Source organism: Loxodonta africana, chromosome 4 (genome assembly GCF_030014295.1).
Source record: "Loxodonta africana isolate mLoxAfr1 chromosome 4, mLoxAfr1.hap2, whole genome shotgun sequence".
Lineage (NCBI taxonomy): Eukaryota > Metazoa > Chordata > Mammalia > Proboscidea > Elephantidae > Loxodonta > Loxodonta africana.
The window spans coordinates 57,946,730-57,969,988 of record NC_087345.1 but is presented as its reverse complement, the minus strand read 5'-3'; the positions used below and the strand labels follow the sequence as shown (position 1 = coordinate 57,969,988).

Genomic DNA, 23,259 nt, shown 5'->3' with positions numbered 1-23,259 from the left:
AAAGGGTGGGCATGTGACCCAAAGAGTTTATTAGAATCTTTTCCTATTTTTGTATACTTTTATCTGTGAGAAAAGTCCTCTTATTCTGGGTTGCCAAAGGGGGATGATGATGAAAGCTTGGAGTCGGGTGTGATCATAGCTGTCACCTCCCACATAAATTTAGCTCATCTGCAATGGGAAAATGAATGGGACCTACTCGCAGAGAGGAGGAGATGAGAGAGAGGGAGAGAGAGACAGAGAGAGAAAGGGAGGGGAAAGGAGGGAAAGAGAAGGGAAGGGAAGGACAGGGAAGAACAGGGTGGAGGGGGGGTGCACAGAGACAGACAGATACATAATCAGAAACTATCTGATTAACGACATGGAGGCTGAGACAGGCAGAGACACATACAGGCATACAACCCAGACACAGAGAGAGACAGAATAGAGAAAGATTCCTTCCTATGTCTGTGGCAGTAAACTTCTTTCTTTTTTTGGTAAAGCTAGTTTGATTTAAATATCTTTCACTTGCCAGTGAAATACTTCTGACCAAAATGGTTTTATAGGTGAGCTTAAAAAAAAATAATTAAGGAACAGATAATTCCTTTGCTGCTTCTACAATTCTAAAGCATAGAAAAGAAACCCATTCCTCACTCATTTTGTCAGTCTATATGTGCTAAAAAACCATAGCACAGAAAACTGAATATGAATTGAATATATATGCATATATCCTAAATGTAACCAGAAGACATTTGTCTCCCTGTCCTCACAGGTGACTCCATTTGACTCGACATCATTCAGTGTAGGACTCACCCCCTTCCCTGGTGTACACAGAAAACCCAATCTGTGTCATTGTGGTACCTTCTGCCCATCAAAATCCCTGTCATCTTACAATGCCCGTCTCAACTGCCACTCTCTCCATGAAACCTGTACGATTTTTTTTTTGTCCATCTGCCATGCCCACACTCTCTGATGAGAACATATTAGTTCCTTCCAACTCACAGCATTCTGCTTGTCATTCTGTCTTGTGTTTTGTTTAGTTGTTTAGAGAAAAACCTTGGCCTTATCCACAAATACTTATGCCCTATACCTACCTTTGTGTGTCCTAGGGAGGTATTCCTTTCAGGCATGTGTCCTATTTAGGTGTCTCACTTTCATAAAAGAATGTCAGCTCTCCATTTGACTGACATTGTGTCTCTCAGGATAGACAAGATTTTTCTGTGGTAACAGATAACCCCCAAATTCTCAGTGGTTTAAAACAATGCAAGCTTATTTCTTGCTTACTCTGTTGAGGGTAAACTGGGATTTCCTCACTTGGGGATATAGGTTTTTGGAGTCTTAACCACCTGGAACATTACTAGTGACTGCTATAGGAGGAAGGAAACATGGAGACTCATACTCAGAGGCTTAAAGCATCGATATCATTGATGAAATATCATTTTCACTCACATGTTATTGGCTAAGGCAAGCCACATGGCTGTATCTAACAGTTAAAATTTGATTAAGAACAACCCTACCCTAGCTCTGAAAATAGAAAGAACTGAAATACAAACAGCACAAGTGGTTACTAGAGTCTTCCTTTCTGGTCACCGATTACATTCAATCAACATTCAAAATAAAATTGTTTCCTCTCCAAGGGAGACTGCTCAAAATTTCCATAGTGTAAGAGGGCCAAACTCAAAGTCCGTAATCTCTGGGTCATGTATGGTGGTCTCTTCATCAAGAAAGAGATGATACCTAACAATCTGTATTGGGCCTGGATGTGACTTTTTTTTTCGATCTGGAGACTTATGAACTGAAATGTTATCTGCTCCTCACACACTCAGTATACACAGGGACTGGATAACTGTAATCAACACTTTCAGTTGGAATGGAGAAGAACCCCCTTTTCTGGAGGTGGAGACTATTCCTTGATTTGGCTCCTTTGACCATTATTCTTCATGTTCCCTAGCTTTTCTCTCTAAGAGTTTCTTCCTTTTCCATAATTATTTTTGGTCACATCTGAAGTGGGTTCAGGAAATATGTCCTTTATTGAGGTAGACAGCTTTATTAGCCCACTTACTATCCATAGTAGATTGGGGCCCAAAGGTTGTCTATCCATAGTAGATTGGGGCCCAAAGGTTGTCTTCAGTCTAAAACAGTCACTGTCATTTTTAGCCCAGGTTGGTGGTTCTTTTGCTATACTAATCTCTCAAAAACCTTGATGGCTTCTTTTGTATTTATTGCCAGTCACCTCCATGTGTCCATAGGTGTGCCCATGATTCTTTTTTGGACATAATTCTCATATTTGCTATATGCCTTTGTTTTCTTAACCCTGTACAAAATAATTTCTTACTGCATATGGGATTTTCATGCTCCAACATTTTCTTCACTACCCATCTCCTACTTCTTAATCCAGTGCCACATACTTTGTTTTTGATACAGTAGCACCTGACCATAAGTCATTAATTTCCATATCAGGACAGACTGAACTATGCTGTGGAAACAACCTCAAAATTTTAGTGGCCTAAGACAGCAAAGATAGGAGCCCTGGTGGCACAATGGTTAAGTGCTTGGCTGCTAACCTAAAGGGCAGAGGTTCAAACCTACCAGTGGCTCTGTGGGAAAAAAGACCTGGTGATCTGCTCCTGTAAAGTTTATAGCTTAGGAAACCCTCTGGGGCAGTTCTGCTCTGTACTATAGGGTCACTAGGAGTGGAATCAACTTCACAGTACACAACAGCAGCACAACAGTTTATTCCCACTTGTACCATGTCTATTATAATTTGCCTGTGGACTCTGTCCTGTCTGCTCCTCACTTAGGGACACAGGCTGTCAGAGATTCCACTCTCTGGAATGTGACCAGTAGTCATTAATGGGAAAGGGAATGTGGAAAACCATGCACGGGCATTTAAAGCTTCTGCCTGGAAATGATCCATATCTCTCTCACTCATATTTATTGGTCAGTACAAGTTACAACTAATTTTAAAGGGTTGAGGAAATGAAATCCTACTGTATATCTCGAAGAAGAGAGAAGTGGAATATCTGTAACCACATCCAAAGTTTACCTCACACACACACGAAAAATATAAGGACCTTTGTGGACTCACTGAAAATTTGTAGGGATGAAAGGAAGAGGAATTATATCACATAGTGTACAGAATTTTGCTAGAAAAATAATCAGCTGAAATTTCACCTCGTCACTTTTCTGTGGTGTCATTAATGCTTCATTTTTCTCTCCTTCCCTCAAGTAGTACCCAGCTCCACCGGTTCCAGTTTGCCCCTCACAGTTTTTCCTTTTGGGGCTTAAAATTTCATTCCCCTTCATTATGAAGAGCAAATGCCATTGTCTTTATTATTTACACATCACGTTGAGGTCTCATATGTGACCCCAGGAGACTTATCAAACATTCCTTCTGAACAAATAATAGTGATTTCTCTAAGAAGAATTTTGGCGAATGATTTCTTTTCATTTTTTATATTAATATATTAGCAAGTCCAATCTAGCATTACCAAGTAGGATTGTTCTAGAAAGGTAAAGATATTTAGCTTAAAAAAAATCCATTACTGCAATATCTTATATAACTAGATTAAAAAAAAAATACCTGTATGACCATCTGGGTCTGCTCTGTCTAATGTGGTTGAAACTAGCCACTTTGGCTACTTAAATTTAAATTTTATTTATTTATTTTTCTCTCTTTTTTTTTAAATTGTATTTTAGATGAAGGTTTACAGAACAAACTAGTTTCTCATCAAACAGTTAGTACACACATTGTTCTATGACATTGGTTCACAACCCCACAACATGGCAACACTCACCCTTGTCAACCCTGGGTTCCCGATTACCAGCTTTCCTATTCCCTTTTGCCTTCTAGTCCCTGCCCCAGGGCTGGTGCACCCCTTTAGTCTTGTTTTGTTCCATGGGCCTGTTCTGTCTTTGGCTGAAGGGTGGACCTCAGGAGTGACCTCATTATTGAGCTGAAAGCGTGTCTGGGGGCCATACTCTCAGGGTTTCTCCAGTCTCTGTCAGGCCAGCAAGTCTGGTCATTCTTTTTGAGTTAGAATTTTGTTCTGTGTTTTTCTCCACCTCTGTCTGGGACCCTCTATTGTGATCCCTGTCAGAGCAGTCAGTGGTGGTAGCCAGGTACAATCTAGTTGTACTGGACTCAGTCTGGTGGAGGCCATGGTAGATGTGGTCCATTAGTCCTTTGGACTAACCTTTCCCTTGTATTTTTAGTTTTCTCCATTCTTACTTGCTCCCAAAGAGGTGAGACCAGTTGAGTATACTAGATGGCTGCTCACAGACTTTTAAGACCCCAGACGCTGCTCACCACAGTAGAATGTAGAACATATTCTTTATAAACCGTGTTATGCCAGTTGAGCTAGATGTCCCCCGAGATCATATTCCCCACAGCCATCAGGCCAGCAATTTGGTCCCTCGGGGAGTTTGGCTGTGTCTATGGAGCTACCATGACCTTGCCTCGTACAGGTTGTGCTGGCTTCCCCAATATTGTGTACTGGCTTACCCTTCACCAAAGTTTCCACTTATCTATTGTTTTTCAGTCCCCATCCCTCCCCTCCCTCGTAACCATCAAAGATTGTTTCTTTTTGTATGTAAACCTTTCATGAGTTTTTACAGTAGTGGTCTCATATAATATTTGTCCTTTTGTGATTGACTTATTTCACTCAGCGTACTGCCCTCCAGATACATCCATGTTAGAGATGGTTCACAGATTCGTCATTCTTTATCGTTGCAAAATACTCCATTGTGTGTACATACCATTCATCTGTTGATGGGCATCTAGGTTGTTTCCATGTTTTTGCTGTTGCGAACAATGGTGCAGTGAACATGGGTGTGCATATGTCTATGCATGTGACAACTCTTACGTCTCTAGGATGTATTCCTAGGAGTGGGATTGCTGGATCATATGGTATTTCTGTTTTTAGCTTTCTGAGGAAGTGCCATATCAATTTCCAAAATGGTTGTGTCATTTTGCATTCCTACCAGCAGTGCATAAGAGTTCCGATCTCCCTGCAGCCTCTCCAACATTTGTTATTTTTTGGTTTATTGATTCGTGCCAGTAATGCCAGGGTAAGATGGCAACTCATTGAGGTTTTGATTTGCATTTCTCTAATGGCTAGAGATAGTGAACATTTTCTGTTGGCAGTTTGAATGTCTTCTTTGGTGAAGTGTCTATTCATTTCCTTTGCCCATTTTTTAATTGGATTATTTGTCTTTTTTGTTGTAGAGGTGTTGGATTTTCTTGTAGATTTTAGAGATTAGACCTTTGTCTGATTTGTAATAGCTAAAATTTTTTTCCCAGTCCCTAAGTTCTCTTTTTAGTCTTTTGGTGAAGTCTTTTGATGAACGTAAGTGTTTAATTTTTAGAAGATCCCAGTTATCTAGCTTATCCTCTGGAGCTTGTGTGTTGTTGGTTTGTATCCTGTTAATGCCGTGTATTAGAGCCTCTAGCATTGATCCTGTTTTTTCTTCTATGAACTTCATATTTTTTGGCTTTATATTTAGGTCTTTGATCCATTTTGAGTTAGTTTTTGTGTATGGTGTGATGTATGGGTTCTGTTTCATTTTTCTGCAGATGGACATCCAGTTTTGCTAGCACCATCTGTTAAAAAGACTGTCTTTTCCCCATTTGATGGACTTTGGGCCCTTGTCGAAGATCAGGTGACCATAGGTGGATGGATTAACATCAGGGTTCTCAATTCTGTTCCACTGGTCAATGTATCTGTTGTTGTACCAGTACCAGGCTGGTTTTTATTTTTTTTTTATTGTTCTTTAAGTGAAAGTTTACAAATCAAGTTAGTCTCTCATGCAAAAATTTATGTACACCTTGCTCTGTATTCCTAGTTGCCCTCCCCCTAATGAGACAGCACACTCCTTCTCTCCACCCTGTATTCCCTGTGTGAATTCAGCCAACCTCTGTCCCCCTCTGCCTTCTCATCTCCCCTCCAGACAGGAGCTGCCCACATAGTCTCATGTGTCTACTTGAGCCAAGAAACTCACTCCTCACCAGTATCATTTTCTATCTTATAGTCCAGTCCAATCCCTGTCTGAAGAGTTGGCTTTGGGAATGGTTCCAGTCTTGGCTAACAGAAGGTGTGGGGACCATGAACTCTGGGGTCCCTCCTGTCTCAGTCAGACCATTAAGTCTGGTCTTTTTACCAGAATTTGAGGTCTGCATCCTACTGCTCTCCTGCTCCGTTAGGGATTCTCTATTGTGTTCCCTGTCAGGGCAGTCATTGGTTGTAGCTGGGCACCATCTAGTTCTTCTGGTCTCAGGCCGATGTAGTCACTGATTTACGTGACCCTTTTTGTCTCTTGGGCTCATAATTACCTTGTATCTTTGGTGTTCTTCATTTTCCTTTGCTCCGGGTGGGTTGAGACCAGTTGATACGTCTTAGGTGGCCACTTGCTGGCGTTTAAGACCCCCAGACACCACTTACCAAAGTGGGATGCAGAATGTTTTCTTAACAGATTTTATTATGCCAATTGAGCTACATGTCCCCTGAAACCATGGTCCCTGGACCCCTGCCTCTGCTACTCTGGCCTTCGAAGCATTTGGATTATCCAGGAAACAGCTTTTGGTTTAGTCCAGTTGTGCTGACCTCTCCTGTATTGCGTGTTGTCTTTCGCTTCACCTAAAACAGCTCTTGTTTACTATCTAACTAGTGACTACCCCTCTCCCTCCCTCCTTCACCACCCTCATAACCATTAAAGAATATTTTCTTCTGTGTTTAAACTATTTCTTGAGGTCTTGTAATACTGGTCTCATACAGTATCTGTCCTTTTGCAACTGACTAATTTCACTCAGCATAACGCCTTCCAGATTCCTCCATGTTATGAAATGTTTTATGGATTCATTGTTGTTCTTTATCGATGCATAGTATTCCATTGTGTGATTATGCCATAATTTATTTATCCGTTCATCCGTTGATGGGCACCTTGGTTGCATATATCTTTTTGCTGTTGTAAAAAGTGCTGCAGTGAACATGGGTGTGCATATATCTGTTTGGGTAAAGGCTGTTATTTTTCTAGGGTATATTCCAAGGAATGGGATCGCTGGATTGTACGGTAGTTCCACTTCTAGCTTTTCTTCTAGGTTTTAAATTTGTTGGAGTATAGTTTTTCATAATACTCTCTTTTGATCCTCTTTATTTCAGTTGGGTCTGTTGCGATGTCCCCTATTTCATATCTTACTTGGGTTGTTTGCACTCTCTCTTTTGTCAATTTGGCCAGTGCTTTTGTTGATCCTTTCAAAGGACCAACTCTGGTTTTGTTGATTCTTTCTATTGTTTTTCTCTTCTCTATTTCATTTATTTCTGCTCTGATCTTTATTATTTCCTTTCTTCTGGTGGCTGTGGGCTTCTTTTGTGGTTCTCTATTTGTTCAGGTTGTGTAGCTAATGTTTTGATTTTGTCCCTTCTTTCTTGATGTGTGCATCTGTTGCTATAATGCCTTTGCTGTATCCCAGATTTTTTGGTACGATGTGTTTTCATTTTCGTTTGTTTCCGGGAATTTTTTGATTCAATTTCTAATTTCTTCTATTACCCAGTGGTTTTCGAGCAGGGTGTTTTTCAGTTTCCATGTAATTGATTTTTTTTTCCTTATTCTTCATGTTGTTAATTTCCACTTTGAAGGCATTGTGGTCAGAAAAGATACTTTGTATTATCTCAGTGTCTTGGATTTTGTTGAGGGTTGCTCTGTGGCCTAAGATGTAGTCTATTCTGGAGAACATTCCATGTGCATTGGAAAAGAATCTGTACTTTGCAGCTGTCGGGTGAAGTGTTCTTTATGTGTCTATGAGGTCAAGTTGGCTGACTGTGCTCTTTAGCTTTTGTGTATCTTTGTTGAGTTTCTTTCTAGATGTTCTGTCCTTCACCGAGAGTGGTGTGTTGAAGTCTTCTATTATGGTGAAACTTTTTTTTTCATAGCTGTTGAAGTCTGTTTTATGTATTTTGGAGCCCTGTCACTGGGTGTGTAGATGTTTATTGTGGTTAAGTCTTCATGATGGATCGTCCCTTTAGTCATTATATAGTGCCTTTCTTTGTCTTTTACGTTAGATTTTGTTTTAAAGTCTATTTTATCTTAGATTAGTATTGCCACTCCTGCTCTTTTTTGGTAGTTATTTGCATGATGTACTTTTTTCCATCCTTTGTTTTTTAGTAAATTTACTTCTTCGTTTCTAAGCTGTATCTCTTGTAGACAGCATATTGATGGATCCTGTGGTTTTTTTTTTTTTTAAACCGTTCTGTCACTCTGTGTCTCTTTATGGATGTGTTTAGGCCATTTACATTCAGTGAATTATTGATAGGCGTGAGTTTATTGCTATCATTTTGTAGTGCTTTTTTGTGGTGCTAACATTTTCTTTGTTCCTCTTACTCTCCTGTGCTGAGTTCCTTTTGTTTGTGGATTTCTTTTTCATTTCTTTTGTTTTTATTGAGACTTAATGTTTTTTCTTCTTTATTTTGATGAATAGGTTTGTTAACTTTCTTTGTGATTACCTTGAAATTTACCCTTATCTTCCCAGGTTTGAACCAGTCTATTATGAATTGGTATTGCCTTGCCGTACTCTCCATTAGAAAGTTCTATACCTGCACCGTTTATTCCCTCTTTTATTGTTCTCACGTTGTTGTCATTTGCAGATTAACCTCCCTGGTTCCCTGTTACAGTTCTTTTGGTTTTGGATAGTCCTTGAGAATTCATTTCTTACATTGGTACTGGCTGGTAAAATCTTGCATCCTAGATTCAGGCGGTGGTCTGATGTTTTTTGTTCTGAGACCAAAAGGCTCCCTTTAATAATTCTTATAGGTTTGGTTTTTACATATTCCCTTAATTTCTGCTTATCTGGAAATGTCCTAATTTCACCATCATATTTGAATGAAAGTTTTGCAGGATATATTATTCATGATTGGCAGTTTTTTTCTTTGAAGGTTGTATGTATGTTATCCGATTGCCTTCTCACCTGCATGCTTTGTGTTAAATAATTAGAGCTTAGCCTTATTGTTTCTCCTCTGTATGTGATCTTTTGTTTTTCTCAACTTGCTTTCAGGATTTTTTCTTTGTCTTTGGTTTTAGCGAGTGTGATTATCATAGGCCTTGGTGTTTTTCTTTTGGGGCCTATCCTATATGGGGTTCGTTGAGCTTCTTGGATGGTCAGCTATCCATCATTCATGATATTACAGAGGTTTTCTGTCAGCAGTACTTCAGTGATCATCTGTGTGTTTCCATTTTTCTCTCCCTGTTCTGGAATTCTGATCACTTGCAGATTTTTGCTTTTGATTGTATCCCACATCATTCTCAGGGTTTCCTCATTTTTCTTTGTTCTTTTTTTCTAATATTTCCTCAGACAGAATTGTACCCAAGTGTTTATCTTCAATTCTGCTGATCCTGTCATCCACCATTTGAAACTGCTCCTCAGTGTGTCTTTGACGCTATTGCTGAAATCTTGTTCTTTATCTTTTGGATTTCTAGTTGTTGTTTTTATATAATTTCTAGTTTTGAATTTATTTTGGCATTTTGTTCCTGTATTATTTTCCTGAATTCTTCCGTTTTTTGGTCTGTATTTTCCATGAATTTGCCTTTTTCCATAAATTTATCTATTTTTTTCCTTATTTTTGTCTGCGCTTTGCTTCAACTCTTCGGTAGCTCTGAAGATTAGAGATTTGAATTCCCTGTCAGGTAGTTCTAGTGCCTTTTCTTCTACTGGAAATTTATCTGGTGTTTTATTTTGGGTGCCTGCTGGAACCATCCTGTCTTTTTTTTTTTTTTAATATGTTTTGATATTGTCTGCTATCTTTGGGACATTCAGTAGTTATTTCTTTTGTTTCTTGATTGTAGATTTGTTTTGTCCTGTATTTTGTTTTGTTTTGTTTTATTGGGTTATATCTGTGTGTTCTTTGCTTGTCTGTAGCTGCAGTACTTTTCACCTGCTTGTCCAATGGATGGGGTCAGTCACTCAGCTATGGTGCAGCAGGGCAGGTCCAGCTGAAGGGGAGGGGCAGGAATGGGTTGTTTTTGGCATGTATTGGGGCCAACAGGGCAGGCCAGGCATCAGTGCTAGACAAGATCCCGTAGGCTGTTCCTTTGCTGCTTGGAGGTGTGATGTTCAGTGCATGGGGTAGGTAGGCAGGAAGGAGGTGGGAGGCTGTGATATATGGAGCTAATATGAGTATGGGAAAGAGGAGAGAGAAACAGGAGCCAAAAACAAACAAATGGAAAAAAAAGAGTCTAAAGGGATCTTGCTGTTGGAGTGGAGAGATGAGAAACAGAAATGGAGAAAAGCAAAAAGGAAAAAAAGAGAAAGAGAAAAAGGAAAGAAATTAAATAAAAATTTGGAAAAGAAAAGAAAAAAAAGATTAAAAGAAAAGCCCCTGGGGTACCACCAGTGTGGCCGCAAAGACCAGGTAAGTCTCCCAGGTTGTGCAGTATAGCCTGGCTAGAGGGGGTATAGATGTCACACAGCACCAGGTATTCAGGAGATAGGAAAAGAAGGTAAGTTTGGACAGATGAGAACTGAGAAATGAAGACAAACAGAGAGGGAAAAAGAGAGAAGGAAAAAGAAAAGGGAAGAAAGGGGAAAAAAAAGAAATGCCCCAGGGATCCTGCCTATGCCCCTAGGTAGATTAGGGGAGTGGCTCCTAAGCCATGCTGTGCAGCTAGAAGGGGCTGCCAAGTATGAAAAGAGAAGGAAAACAAACAAAACAAATAAAAGAAAGCAAAAAAAAAAAAAAAAAAAAAAGCCCTAAGGATCCCACCAGTATGGTGTTGCAGTCCAGGGGAGTGGTTCCCCAGCTGAGTGGAGCTTCACAGCCTTTCAAAGAAGCAAAGATGGCACATGGAACCAGGTGTTTAAGACAAAGGAGGGGGAGGTGGTAGGAGGCACGGAAGAAACCAAAAGAGATGGAAAAAAGCAATGCCAGCTCCGGAATCTGGCCAGCGTGGGCGAGGCGAACCCAGGCTGCCCCTGCCGGAAGCAGTTGCCTTCTGGCCAAGAAACTGCAGCTGGCAGGAAGCAGAGGAGGCCAAAGGGGGAGGGGAGGAAAGGTGGGGGTTAGGAAAGCGTGTATTACTCATTACCAGATGCTCTGCCTCCTGCTGGGAACTTCGTGAAGCTGCTTTCCCGTACTCCCTGTCCACCGATCTGTGATGTGGGTGGGGCAAATCAAAGCGGCACAGATGCTTCACTTCCTTGCCAGCCAAGCTACCGCAGCCAGCCAGTTAGGAAGCTTGGAGGTGGAGCAGCGGTGTGAGGATGGGAGGTGGGAAAGCATGTATCACTGGTTACTGGGCGCTCTGTCTCTTGCTGGGAGCTCCATGAAGCTGCTTTCCTGTGCTCCCTGTCAGCTGATCTCCGACAGGAGTCCAAGATGGCGAATTTGGGCTGCATTAGCTAAGGAACCTCTACATGTATCTCCTTGATCTCAGTCCTCTGTCAGTTTCTTATTCCATTCGGTGTTTGGCTGAGTTCTTTTTCTCTTCATTTGAAACTTTGGGTTTCAGGAATGATGTTTGTCTCTGTTTTACTTAGTTTTTTGGGTCTTTGCTGTGGAGGGACGGTGTGGTGCTTCTGTCTATGGCACCATGTTTTATTTATTAAAAAAAAATCTTTTTTAAAGCAAAAAGGAAGGTTTTATTTGGCATATATAAAGAGCAAAAGTAGAAAATGGACAAGCATGCTGCTAGAGCCATGTCTGCCTGAGTCTGAGGAAATAGTACAGAATAGACAAAAGTGGAAGAACAGACAAGCATGCTGCCAGAGTCATGTCTGCCCAAGTCCAAGAATATTACAGAATAGGCAAGAATGGGAAAATGGACAAGCATGCTGCTGGAGCCATGTCTGTCCTCGTCCAAGGAATGTTACAGAGTCATCAGTATAAACATTATAAATCGGCAAAATCTTTGAAAGTTTCACTTTTTCACAGATTGGCTAGAAACTACTTAATCATTGTCATTCTACATTTTGAATTGTCTTTCTTAATAATCATTGGTATAGATTTTAGTAATGACAGTCAGGAGGGTCTTCGTTGGCTGGACAAATCTTCTGTTCACTAAATGCTCATAGAAAAAGATGAGTGGAAAGTATGTGGGGTCATTTGTGCTCTGTCTATGATTTATTTATGTGTAAGTTTCCCTAAAAGATGTTTTCTGAGATTGTCCTACTTATTGTCTATACCTTAGGGCCCAGTTGATGTGTCCTTGTGAGTCCTTCTATGTTCAAGGACAGGGAATAATCGCTCTGATACTATCTCCTAAATCATTCTCTCGTTTTGATCAGAGGTTAGAGATGACACATTGATAATCTGTGGATTTAGTCAGGCTCCTAGATGGTGACCATGGCAGGCTCTTTAAATTCAGGGTACCAGTTTTCTAACAGATGCCATCTGGTTCTTCACTAGGATCTTAAGTAAGAGCAACGTTCTCATCAATTGCATTGCCAAAATGAGCAGACTCAATATACATCAACGTTTCAGTCCGAGGCCTTCCTTTGCCTTTTAGGTGTGTCAGACAATGGAAGATAAGCTTTATCATGCTTAATATTATCAGATGCAGGCAAAGAATATTACTATTCCTTGCAGTAGTGATCTAGCCCGTGTATTTACTCCTGATTGTAATCAACCTGGTTGTAAGAGTGTTAGTGTGTAAACAAATAGCTTGCTGTCTAATTCTATGTATTCCCTGTTCTACTTCTCCTGTGTTATTTATCCAAATGCAACCAGAGGTATTTGCTATAGTACAGCCTATACTTTTTTCAGCTGATAAAAATCTAAGGCTATTCTGTTATCTCGTGTCACCTTGGCTAGTGAGGTCAGAGATCGCTGTCGTGTTTCCATCACGTTAGCAATTTTGTCTGCTATTTGTCCCATACTGATTGATAAATTTCTTAAAGATTTCTATAATCCAACTATACCATAAATAGGAATTAAAGCTACCAACCCCACCCTGAGTGTTGGACCAATGGGTTTTCTTCTGACTTTCATTTTTCAAATGTGTAACAATTTAACATTACCTTTCCAATATTTACTAACTTCATTACTATGGATATCTAAAGGTAATCCTAAAATTCTCAAAGTGCCTTACTCATGCATTCACCAGGAATCTAAACAGTAGATTGCCCAGGTAAGTTCACTGTCAGTTGGAAAGGGATCATCTAAAACTAGTATAGTTGGATCCACCACACAGAAACATAAGGTGTACACCAAGTTTGTCTAGAGAAAAGAGAAGGTATAGAAAAACTTACATGTGACAGCCAAGTTTCCATTAGAAAATTCATGATTAACAAGATAATGCAGGATGGACCTCTCCTGTTGGAGGTCTTCAGTTAATCTGTTCAATGTACTAAGTGTTCTTCCCAAGGGCAAGCTGCCCCTCCTTGGTTTACCTATTAACAGTCATGGGTCACTTTTTCAGAAGCAGAAGTGAAATCTAAGACAAAATGGAGTGTGAGCCTTGAAGATGATCTCCTTTGAGAACCTAGTTTCTCTAAGATATGTAATTTTCTGCATAGCAAGGGGGTGACAGTTTGATTACAAACATTAGGTACTTCTGTCTTGAAGACTAAATAAACTAATTACCGATTTACCTTAAACATAACTCCAGTCTGATCTTTGGAGTCAGTTTCTCAAAACAGACTGAATTCTTAAAAAAACACAAAACAAAACAGAATGCCCAAAGCAAAACAGTCTTACTAGTTTATCAGGACCTTTGTACTTTCAGGAACCAGTTTTTTTTTTTTCCCCCTCATCGTTTGGGTTCCAAAAGGGCACCCGAAGGCAATAGCCTGTGTGGGTTACCCTAACCTCCACGAAAGCCAGAGATCTGGATTCCAGGAGAATTACAACTCTCTTGTCATTCTTTTCTTTGGATCATGATTTTGGCATAGAATCTTTGATCAGAAGAAGCATTCAATAATGGTAGTTGGGCACCAACTGGTTTTTAAGATCCCAGGCACCACACAGCAAATGAGGAGGTAGAACAGAAACGCTAACAGTAGTATTAGGCCAATTGTCTGAAATAAGCAATGAAACCATGACCCTAAGGTTTTTGAACTCAGGAAACAAATCTTATGAGATATCTGTTCATACATAAGCAGCATCGGTAATTGCTTTTCATGTGCCTCAGCAGCAACTATATTCTGCAGAATCTCAGATTGCCTATTTATGTAAGTACAGCAACATTTATCTATTAAGGCATCAATTGTTCCTTGGGAGACTGATAGGAAATCTAATGCTATTTTGTAAAATCATAGCTCGAACTTCAGACACTTATCTGGTTGTGATAGTTACAACTTTGCTAAGCTTACCAACAGGAACTTCTAATTCAAGAGTTACAGTATCTAACCCTATTGGTTAGATAATTTAGGAGAAAAGAAGAAAATGTTTTTTTTTTCTTATATCCAGAAAGTAGGACTTTAAAACATCAGCAGTATTCCCACATGAAACCCATAGTGATCCTTTAGTTTACTCGGCCTTATGTAGTTGATTTCTGTTCCGCTTGATTCTGGATCACCCACAGTCTGTGAATCTGTTAGCTTCTGGATATGAGTTCTGGAAATCTTGATTCAGTCTAGTCATAGCCCTTTTCACAAATCCAATACAGCCCATCTTTTTGTTCAGATATTTTGGTCAAACGTTTTCAGTAAATCAGCAAAGTAAAAATTTATCTGAATAGTAATAAAAACTTTAGAGGTAAATGATGTGAATTCTCCAGTTGAACCATTGGCTTTGATGATGCCTGTTGGTATCGAAGGGACATCTACATTTAAATTTTAATTAATTTAAATTACTGAGAAGAACTCGTTATTCATTCTTAGTAGTCACATTTCAAGTGCACAATAGCTGCATATGGTTAGTTGCTATAGATTCAGTGTGGATATGAGCATTCCTGTCTTTAGAGAAAGTTCTACTTCATAAGGTTGACCTAAATAAATGCCAGTTTGGTAAAGGTGATAGTCATTCCTGGTTAAAATGTTTGACTAAATTAGAACTAGAAGGAAACTTTCTTAAGTTGAGAAATAGTGTTTATAAGAAACCTGTGGTAAATATCTTACTTTGTGCAGAAACATAAGTGGTATTTCTGTTATATTCAAGAGAAGGGGTGACCATCACAAACTATCACGATTGTGTCTGTTAGCATTAGGTTTGGTTGTGATTGAAGAACAAATTTATTTCTCTTTCTTATTCCAGAAGTCTGGCAGAAGGCAGACAAAGTTGATAAAGTGACTACACTCTATGGCCTCTTCACGGACCCAGGTTCATTCTGTCACTCCTAGGCTCTGGTCCTCATTCTCATATTTCAAGATAACAACTAATTCCAGGTATAATATCTATGTAGGCAGAAGGATGGGGAAAAGGACTATAGACAAAGAAGAAAGGAGGCCAATGTGGCAACTACTGTTTTTAAAGAATGCTTGTGGACGTTACCACATGAAGCTTCTGATGACATTGGCCGGTACTTGGTCGTGTACACTTTGCTGCAAGGAATGCTGGGAAATGTAGTATTTATTCTGGGAAGCCATGTGCTCATCCAAAAATTAGCATTTTCTATGAGTGAAGAGGGGAGTGGGTACTGGGGGACAGCTAATACTTTATTCTTTACCACTGTATTTAATATTGTGCTGGAGGCTTTAATCAAACCAATTAAATGAGAAAACAAAAAGTACAAATACTGGAAAGAAACAGTTATTTTTTTTTTCATAATACATAATTAAATGCCTAAAAGTCCAATTGATTCAACTGAAAACCTATTAGAAATGAATAAGAGAATTCAGTAAGCTGTGGGAAACAAGATACAAAAGTTAAGAGCTTCCGATTGATGTTTTATGCTGTGAGAGACAGAAAATATGATGAAAGATATGGAAATAAAAATATAATGCCTATGGATAAATTTAGCAAGAACTGTGTGAAATGTAAATGAAGAAAAACAATATTTTATTGCAGTGCATAAAAAGATTTAGATAAATGAAGAATCACAGAATGTTCCTTGATGGGATGATTCAATGTTGTAAAGACATCAGTTCTTCCCAAATCTCTAAATTTAATGCAATTCCATTCAAGATATGCATTTTAACTTAACAGGTAAATGATGGAGATTATCTCTAAGATTGACTCTGTGAGAATAGCAAGGAAACTGAAAAAGAGCAATGAGGGGCATGTTCTTTAGCAGATGTCAAAATGTACTATAAAGCTGCAATAATTAAAAGTGTGGTACCAGCTCAGGGATTGTAAATGGACAGAATAGAGTTCAGGGCAAGGTATATTCAGCAACTGAGCACATGTAGTATGTGGTAGAGTACACAAATTCTGGAGTCACACTGCCAAGGTTCAAATCATAGCTTTGCTGCTTAATGCCTGTGACCTTGGGCCAGATATTAAGCCCTCTATATTTTTAATTTCTTGTCATAAAATGGGAATAAGGTGGTCCATAGGTCATAGAGTTCCTGTAAGGGCCATATATGTAAAGCATTTAGAACAATGCCTAGCTTGTTGTAAGCACTATGAAAGTGTTAGCTGTTATTAATGCTGGAATTGAATATATGATAAAAAAAAAAAAAGGTGCCATTAAAGTCATTGCGGAAAGGATGTATTATTTAATGCATGGCTTTGGAGCAATTGGCTTACTATTTGAAAAGAAAGAAAAAAGAATGGAAGGAAAGAAGGAAAGGAAAGAAGAAAGAAAGAAAAAAGGAAATTAGAACTCTAGCTCATATTCATCATAAAAATGAATTAAATAATTATTAAAAAGCTCCATAAAAGTATTAGAAAATGAAGAATTAAAAAATACTGTCAACATGTGGAAGGTCTTTTAATGTATTATTCTTATTTTTTTCCATGATAACAATGCAACCAGCCATAAAAAAAAAAAAAAGTTAGATTTCACTGACAATCAAAAAGGAAGTTGAGATAGAGTAATGGGCTGGGGATTGGTGGTATGAAACAGTGATTGGGCAGGTGAGAGATAGTGGATCAGGAAAACAGTTTATTTAAATATTAAAATTTTCATGTCTAGTTTCTTCTGTATATTGTGCCACATATATTGTTTATTTATTTTGAAATGCTGATTTTGGTAGCAGAAAATATCACTGAACATAATAGATTTTAGTTTTTTAATTTTCAGGGATACTTCCAGCAAGTCAGTTTTAAACGATGGCTTCTACTTTGAGCGGTGTATTGAATAGATGCTTGTAGTTTTAAAAACAAGGTGATAATGATGGAGAAGACATAACTGTTGTAAGTCTTATGTATAAGATAGCAATAATTAGAACAGCTTGGCCATTCCAGATTATAAATTGGAAGTAAGTCGTTTTGTTGAAAGAATGCAGCATTTTTTTTCCCCAACATCATTAGTTTTATAATGCACATTTGGTCTAAAATGATTGCAACTCTCCATCTTTTTTAGCTTTATAGAAAAATATACATTTAGAAAATTAAGTAAGTATAAAAAGTTATAGTAAAAGGGCAGAACTTAATATTGCATTACATATACACTATTCCTTATGAGGAAGAGAGCTGTAAAATGTAAATTTCTAGAGGGCACAGTTTTTATGCAAAAAAAAAAATGTATGATTGAAACAGAAAATAGCTACTGATTTTTTAATGTAGAGACTTTCAGGTTTATTATGTCAATCTGGCTGCTACCCAGATTGTGCAATATTCAAAGCTCTGAGTTAAGACTCTATAAAATATAATTGTAATGACATACAACAAAAATGATCTTTATAGAAAAAAACCTGATGACTTTTAATTTTTTCTTCCCAAATACTCAAGAGTTTGAATCCCATGTGAAACATAAATGGATTCTATATTTCACTTAAAAATGCCCTCTGAGAATTATTGGAGCATCAAAGTGACTGTAGCTGCTAGTAGGTATTTTCTTTAGCTCCACAACATGAAAGAAACTAATTTAAAAAAAAGTTATAAGCAAAACACTTATGCGTATTTGATACTCTTTGTTTTATGAAAGGATACACACAAGTCAAGTTTTTTTCCCCTCTTCAGGATGATTTTTAAAGCTTTTCACATAGTTCATTCCCTGTGAGTTCTAAAGGAAAAGAATTAAGCACCTAGTGTCTCTAATTAAATCAGTTGATTTATTAATGCCTGTCTGAGAAGCATTGCTTTTTCCCACACAAATTAGACACCCACTGGTGATGTGATTATCCTATTCATCCCTTCTCTCTCCGCCTTCCTCTTCCAAATGTATAGAAGTTTTCACAGCATGGGTCACGTCATGGTAAACACTGTGGCAGTTGTTATTGTTTTTGTGTTAGAGGAAGTGTTCATTTCTTCAGCATTTTAGACCTGCTTCCCAGGGCTTGACACTCTTAAACTTATATCCAGGTATTTATTTGGAGGGTTGTGTGTATTGTGGTCACTTCTATTTTTTCAAAGAAATGGGAAACTAACAGGGATGAATGGATATGAGCACTTCCCCCCAACCCCCATCTCTAACCTTTCTCCAGACAGTAAACATTATAGTGGTAATTAAACTCCCACCTCCTCTGTGACTCCGTTGCAGAGATTGCACCTGGACACTGCTTAAAGCGTTGCCTACCAACCTCCAGCTCCCATGGTCTTCAAGATAATACTGCCACTGGCCAGTATTGTCATAACCCCTGGCAAACCATTCCTCTTCCACCTTTGAGCAATTCCCCCTTGCCTTTTAGACTCTACTTTCTGTCCATACCACCATCTAACGTCCTTCTGACTGTCGTCTAATCTAACTCATTACTCCGCATTTGTTGGAGATATTGCCATCTGGATGATAGATAGTCTTCCAAGTCATGCCATGATTCTGGGTAACTTTATGATCTATGTGGATAAGTGCAACACTTTGGTCTCAAACCTCTTGACCTCCACATATTCCCACTACCTACATGTCTTCTTGCTGGACCCAGTCGGCACTACCTCTGAAATCTTTAGCTCAGTCTCTGTCACTAACTTTCAGTCACCCAAAACCTGATCCATCGCTTATTCCTCTTTTCTATCCTTTCATCCTACCCTCTTAATTTAGTTCTCCCCTGAAGTCTTAACATGCCCACATCTCTTCTATATAAAAAAACTTCATCTCTGACCACCAAAAGTCTAACTCTAGCTGCTTCCTTATTTCTCCTATTCCCACTCTAACTGCATCCTTCTATCTTCCATTCCCATCTGAGTCAAGCACCTCATGAGAATTGTCTTTGTGTTCTCTTCCTTCACTCATTCTTCGGGATTCAGGCCGCTGATATGCCCAAGTCAATGAAAATGCCTTGGCCGTCGCCTCTTAATATTTCATTCTAATGGACTCTTTCCATACTTTTTTGTGGTTAATATCCCCACAGTATTTGGCCCACACTCAACTTTCCTTCTTTGGCTTCTATGGCTTCGTCCTCTCACCATCATCTTATGATTTCTTTCTAGTCTCCGATGCCAGTTCCTTCTTGTGTTCCACCCAGAAATGTAGGCAATCTGTTTGTGATCTCTTCTTATTGTACATGCTCACCCTGGACTTCTTATTCTCTTCTGTGACTTTCATCTGTAGGCTTAGGATTCGTGAACTCTAAAGAGAAGATAATGAAGAAATAATTATTTTTTAAGTCATGCACCTTGTTCCAAGAATAATTTAATGCTACCAATAAAAAACCAAACCAAACCCATTGCCATCAAGTTGATTCTGCCTCTTAGCGACCTATCAGGATAGAGTAGAACTGCCCCATAGAGTTTCCAAGGAGTGCCTGGTGGAATCGAACTGCTGACCTTTTGATTAGCAGCCATAGCATTTTACCACTATGCCAGAAATTTCAACTGAGTATAAAGTGAGTATGAGACAAAAGAAGAAAGAAAAAGGTGGAAGCAAAATGTAATGAGGAAATGTGAGGCTTATATAAGTCCAAAATTTGGTTCTAAGCTTTTGAGAAGCCAATGAAAAAAGGGTAAAATCTGGTCAGTTACACAATCCATAATGCTTACAAGACAAAAAACAAAAACAAAAAACAATCGTTTAGAAATTCAAATGGGGGTTCCATCGCATAGGCCAGGGCCCTTTCAGTGATGCCTGTGAATACTGCAGTTGGCCAGTCCAAGCTCTGTGTACACACTGGTGCCCTCTACCTGCAACGGCTATCCCCTGACCTCTCCTCTGACTGAATGGTGTACACATCAGTGGTCCAGGGAAGATGGAAGGCATTCTGGGCAGGGATTCTTAGTCTCAGGTACTCAGAGCATGGTCTGGAACTGGGGGTCAGGGAGTGGGGTGTGGTCTGTGGGTGGTTTCTCCTTGGCTGCAAGGACTCCTCACTCCTGGGGAGGGGTACAGTGAGGTAAGGGCCAGAGTAGACCCATTAAAGTGCAAAGTTGTCGGCTGCTGGAATCTAAAGCCGGTTGTTGTGTGCGGTCCAGTTGATTGCAACTCATAACGACTCTGTAGGCTTGAGTAGAACTGTCCTATAGGGTTTCCTAGGCTATAATCTTTACAGGAACAGATGGCCAGGTTTTTTCTCCCTTGGAGTTGTTGGGTGGGTTCAAACCATCCACCTTTTGGTTAGCAACTGAGTGTGTAACCATTGCGCCACCAGGGCTCCTTCTAAGGCCAGTACTGGGCAACATTTCACTGGGAAAAAATCTCTGTCGTTTTGATTGTGCCTGTCTGTCTGCCCGCCAGGACTCCTCAGCACCTGCTCCAGGCTCCTTCCCCTCCCCTGCCTGCACCATTATCTCGATCTCTAAATTCTTCATGTCTTTCTCTTGCAGAGAACTTTGGCTCTCTGATAAGCCAAAACTTGCAGATTCATACACGTTACTAGGCTGAGCTAAGAAAAGTTCCTGCTATTACCAGGATATACTCGCCTCCTTACACGGCACTGGAAGATCATACGTATCAGGCCAGGGAAGTTGGGATTCAAACCAATCACGCTGCTTCTATGGCTAGTTGGGTGATCCAGGGAGACTGCATTAATTAAAATGCAGATGTAATAGCTCTCTTGAAGAATTGTTTTTCATAATAGAGATAATATTATAAAGGGTCTAACAGTGCCTAGTATAGAGAAATCACACAATAAATGGGAATTATTATCAAGTCTTCTCTGATTAAATTCTTTTCCACTCATATTTTAAATGTTGTCAGAATAAATTTAATTATCTCTATTAGCATCCTCCTCTCCTCCTTACTTTTTTTTTTAAGTCCACAGAAAAGGGAGTCGTGAATAAGAGATCAGTAAACCAAACCCAAAAAACCAAACCTGTTGCTGTCGAGCTGATTGCAACTCATAGTGACCCTATAAGACGGAGTAGAACTGCCCCCATAGGGTTTCCAAGGAGTGGCTGGCAGATTTGAACTGCCGACCTTTCAGTTAGCAGCTGAGCCAATGTGCCACCAGGGCTCCTTAAGCGATCAATAGACCAGCTAAAAATGAGAATGGGGAGATGTGCTTGGCTTTGGCTAACGATTTTTAGTCACCTCTATTCAATAACCACCCAATTTTATAACCAGGTATTCCTAGTTTTCTACAATTCCATGTTTGAATGTCCAATACAGGCTGAATCAGAAAGGCAAGTTCTAGGAATCCAGCCCTGGGCCAGTTCAGATTTTTTTAAGTTAAAATTTGGCCTGGCAAAGCACAAATAAAACAGAGCTCGAACCACCGACTGTCCAGATAACATATTTTACCAAACTGCCTTGGGTAATCATAGTAGAATGAAGTGGTGTAGGTCTTTGATAACTTCACATGATCAAAGGGTATTTGAGTGGTTTCAGGAAAACAAAAGGCAGATAAACAGTAACATAGTGTGGGATTGGTTCATGAAAAAGCTAATAACCTACCAATTTCTATCATTAGCATTCTGGGGGAACTTCGGAATTATTCATGGGCTTAGTCTTAATTATCTTCTAATGAAGGTTTGATTTCATTTGCTCTTTGTAATCTCTCATTCTTATTTTTCTTTCCATACACTTCCTTTGTATTTAATTTCACAATGTTAAAATGTTCCATGTTTAATATTCTCAGTACAGCAGCTGAGCTTTTCAGAGGAAAGACTATGTCAGTCTCACAAGTGATATCACTAGTTACTGGGGCACCTGGCATTAGACAGGTTATTATGTGCTACCTCTATTCAGTGAAAGGAGTGAGGGAGGGATTCAGAGAGAAGCAACGTGGAATCCATTCCTTCAAACCTGTTCAACTACTGCTTTCCCAATTTTCTTTATTTTGTTAAAAAAGAAAACAAAACAGTATCTTTTAGGCTTTCTTCATATTTTGTTAAATTTAAAATTTTTATAGCAAGGTAATATATTCATACTGTTGAAGAGAGTCACATAGTCTTATAAGGCCAATTATGAAAAACACCAGTCTCCATCTATCCCGCCCCCATACTTCCCCACATTTCCCATTACCCAGAGGCAAACACTTTAATCTATTAGATTTTTTTTTCCATATCTAAATTTTTTCCATATCTAGACATCTCTAAATAATTTGAAAATATTGCTACTTGTTGGTTTTTCAGCTTTAGGCACTATTTACTGCTTTCCCACTACGGAAAGTGAAGATTTAGCTTTCTTTCACTATCCTGCATGTCCCCCTGAATCACACACATACTTCATCTATTCTCCCATCCTTTCAATATAGTTTTGCACCATTTGAAAATTTGGTTGGCTCCATGTTCAGCATTTGAATAATTATGGCTGTACAAATTCTGGTCACACTAAAATGATGTAGTGTGCTCTGATTATTTTTCTTTTCTTGCACGGAATTTTTTTTTTTCTGGAATTAACTGTCATCTTTGTTAATAATTCTTTTTATGTATTTGTCACAAATTTAGCCTCAAACACTCCTCCAATTATCTAAATCTCCTATTAACATAAAGGATATTGAACTTTAGGGAGTACCTTTCCCAGAATTTCTAACCCCCTCAAATTTAGATGGTGGTTTTCATGACCTGCTGCACAGCGATCCTCCAGGGATCCCTCTTTCACCGTCATCCTGGGGTTTCCTTCATCTCTCTCTTTCTTGTGTTGAGTCCTCTGTTTCTCTAGTTTCTGAATGTTTCTCTGCGTTCATTTCACCATTTTTATGGATCACATCTTTTGATAGTGTCTGGAGAAAAAGAGGATGGGAGGCTAAAAAAAAAAAAAAAACGCAATTGAGAAAAATTTGAGACCTGGATTCAAATCATAGCTGTGTGATCTCAGTACACTTTTCTAAGCCTTATTTCCTCATCTCCAGGGGTAATAATCAGGAATAATTCCAGAATTTCTATTTTTAAGAGGCTTGTTCTGACAGTCTGGTTGGAAGGGCAGCTTGAAGCTGAGTTTACT

General features: G+C 39.0%; 1 long non-coding RNA gene across 3 annotated transcripts in view; it reads left to right on the top strand.

The window, feature by feature from the left end:
• The window catches only part of LOC135231185 (uncharacterized), a 68,970-nt gene that overhangs the window by 11,951 nt on the left and 33,760 nt on the right, over positions 1 to 23,259 (top strand). For all 3 annotated transcript variants that reach the window (XR_010321796.1, XR_010321794.1, XR_010321795.1), the window contains one exon: positions 15,156 to 15,286. This is a non-coding gene — a long non-coding RNA (uncharacterized LOC135231185). The remainder of the gene's footprint in view (positions 1 to 15,155; positions 15,287 to 23,259) is intronic.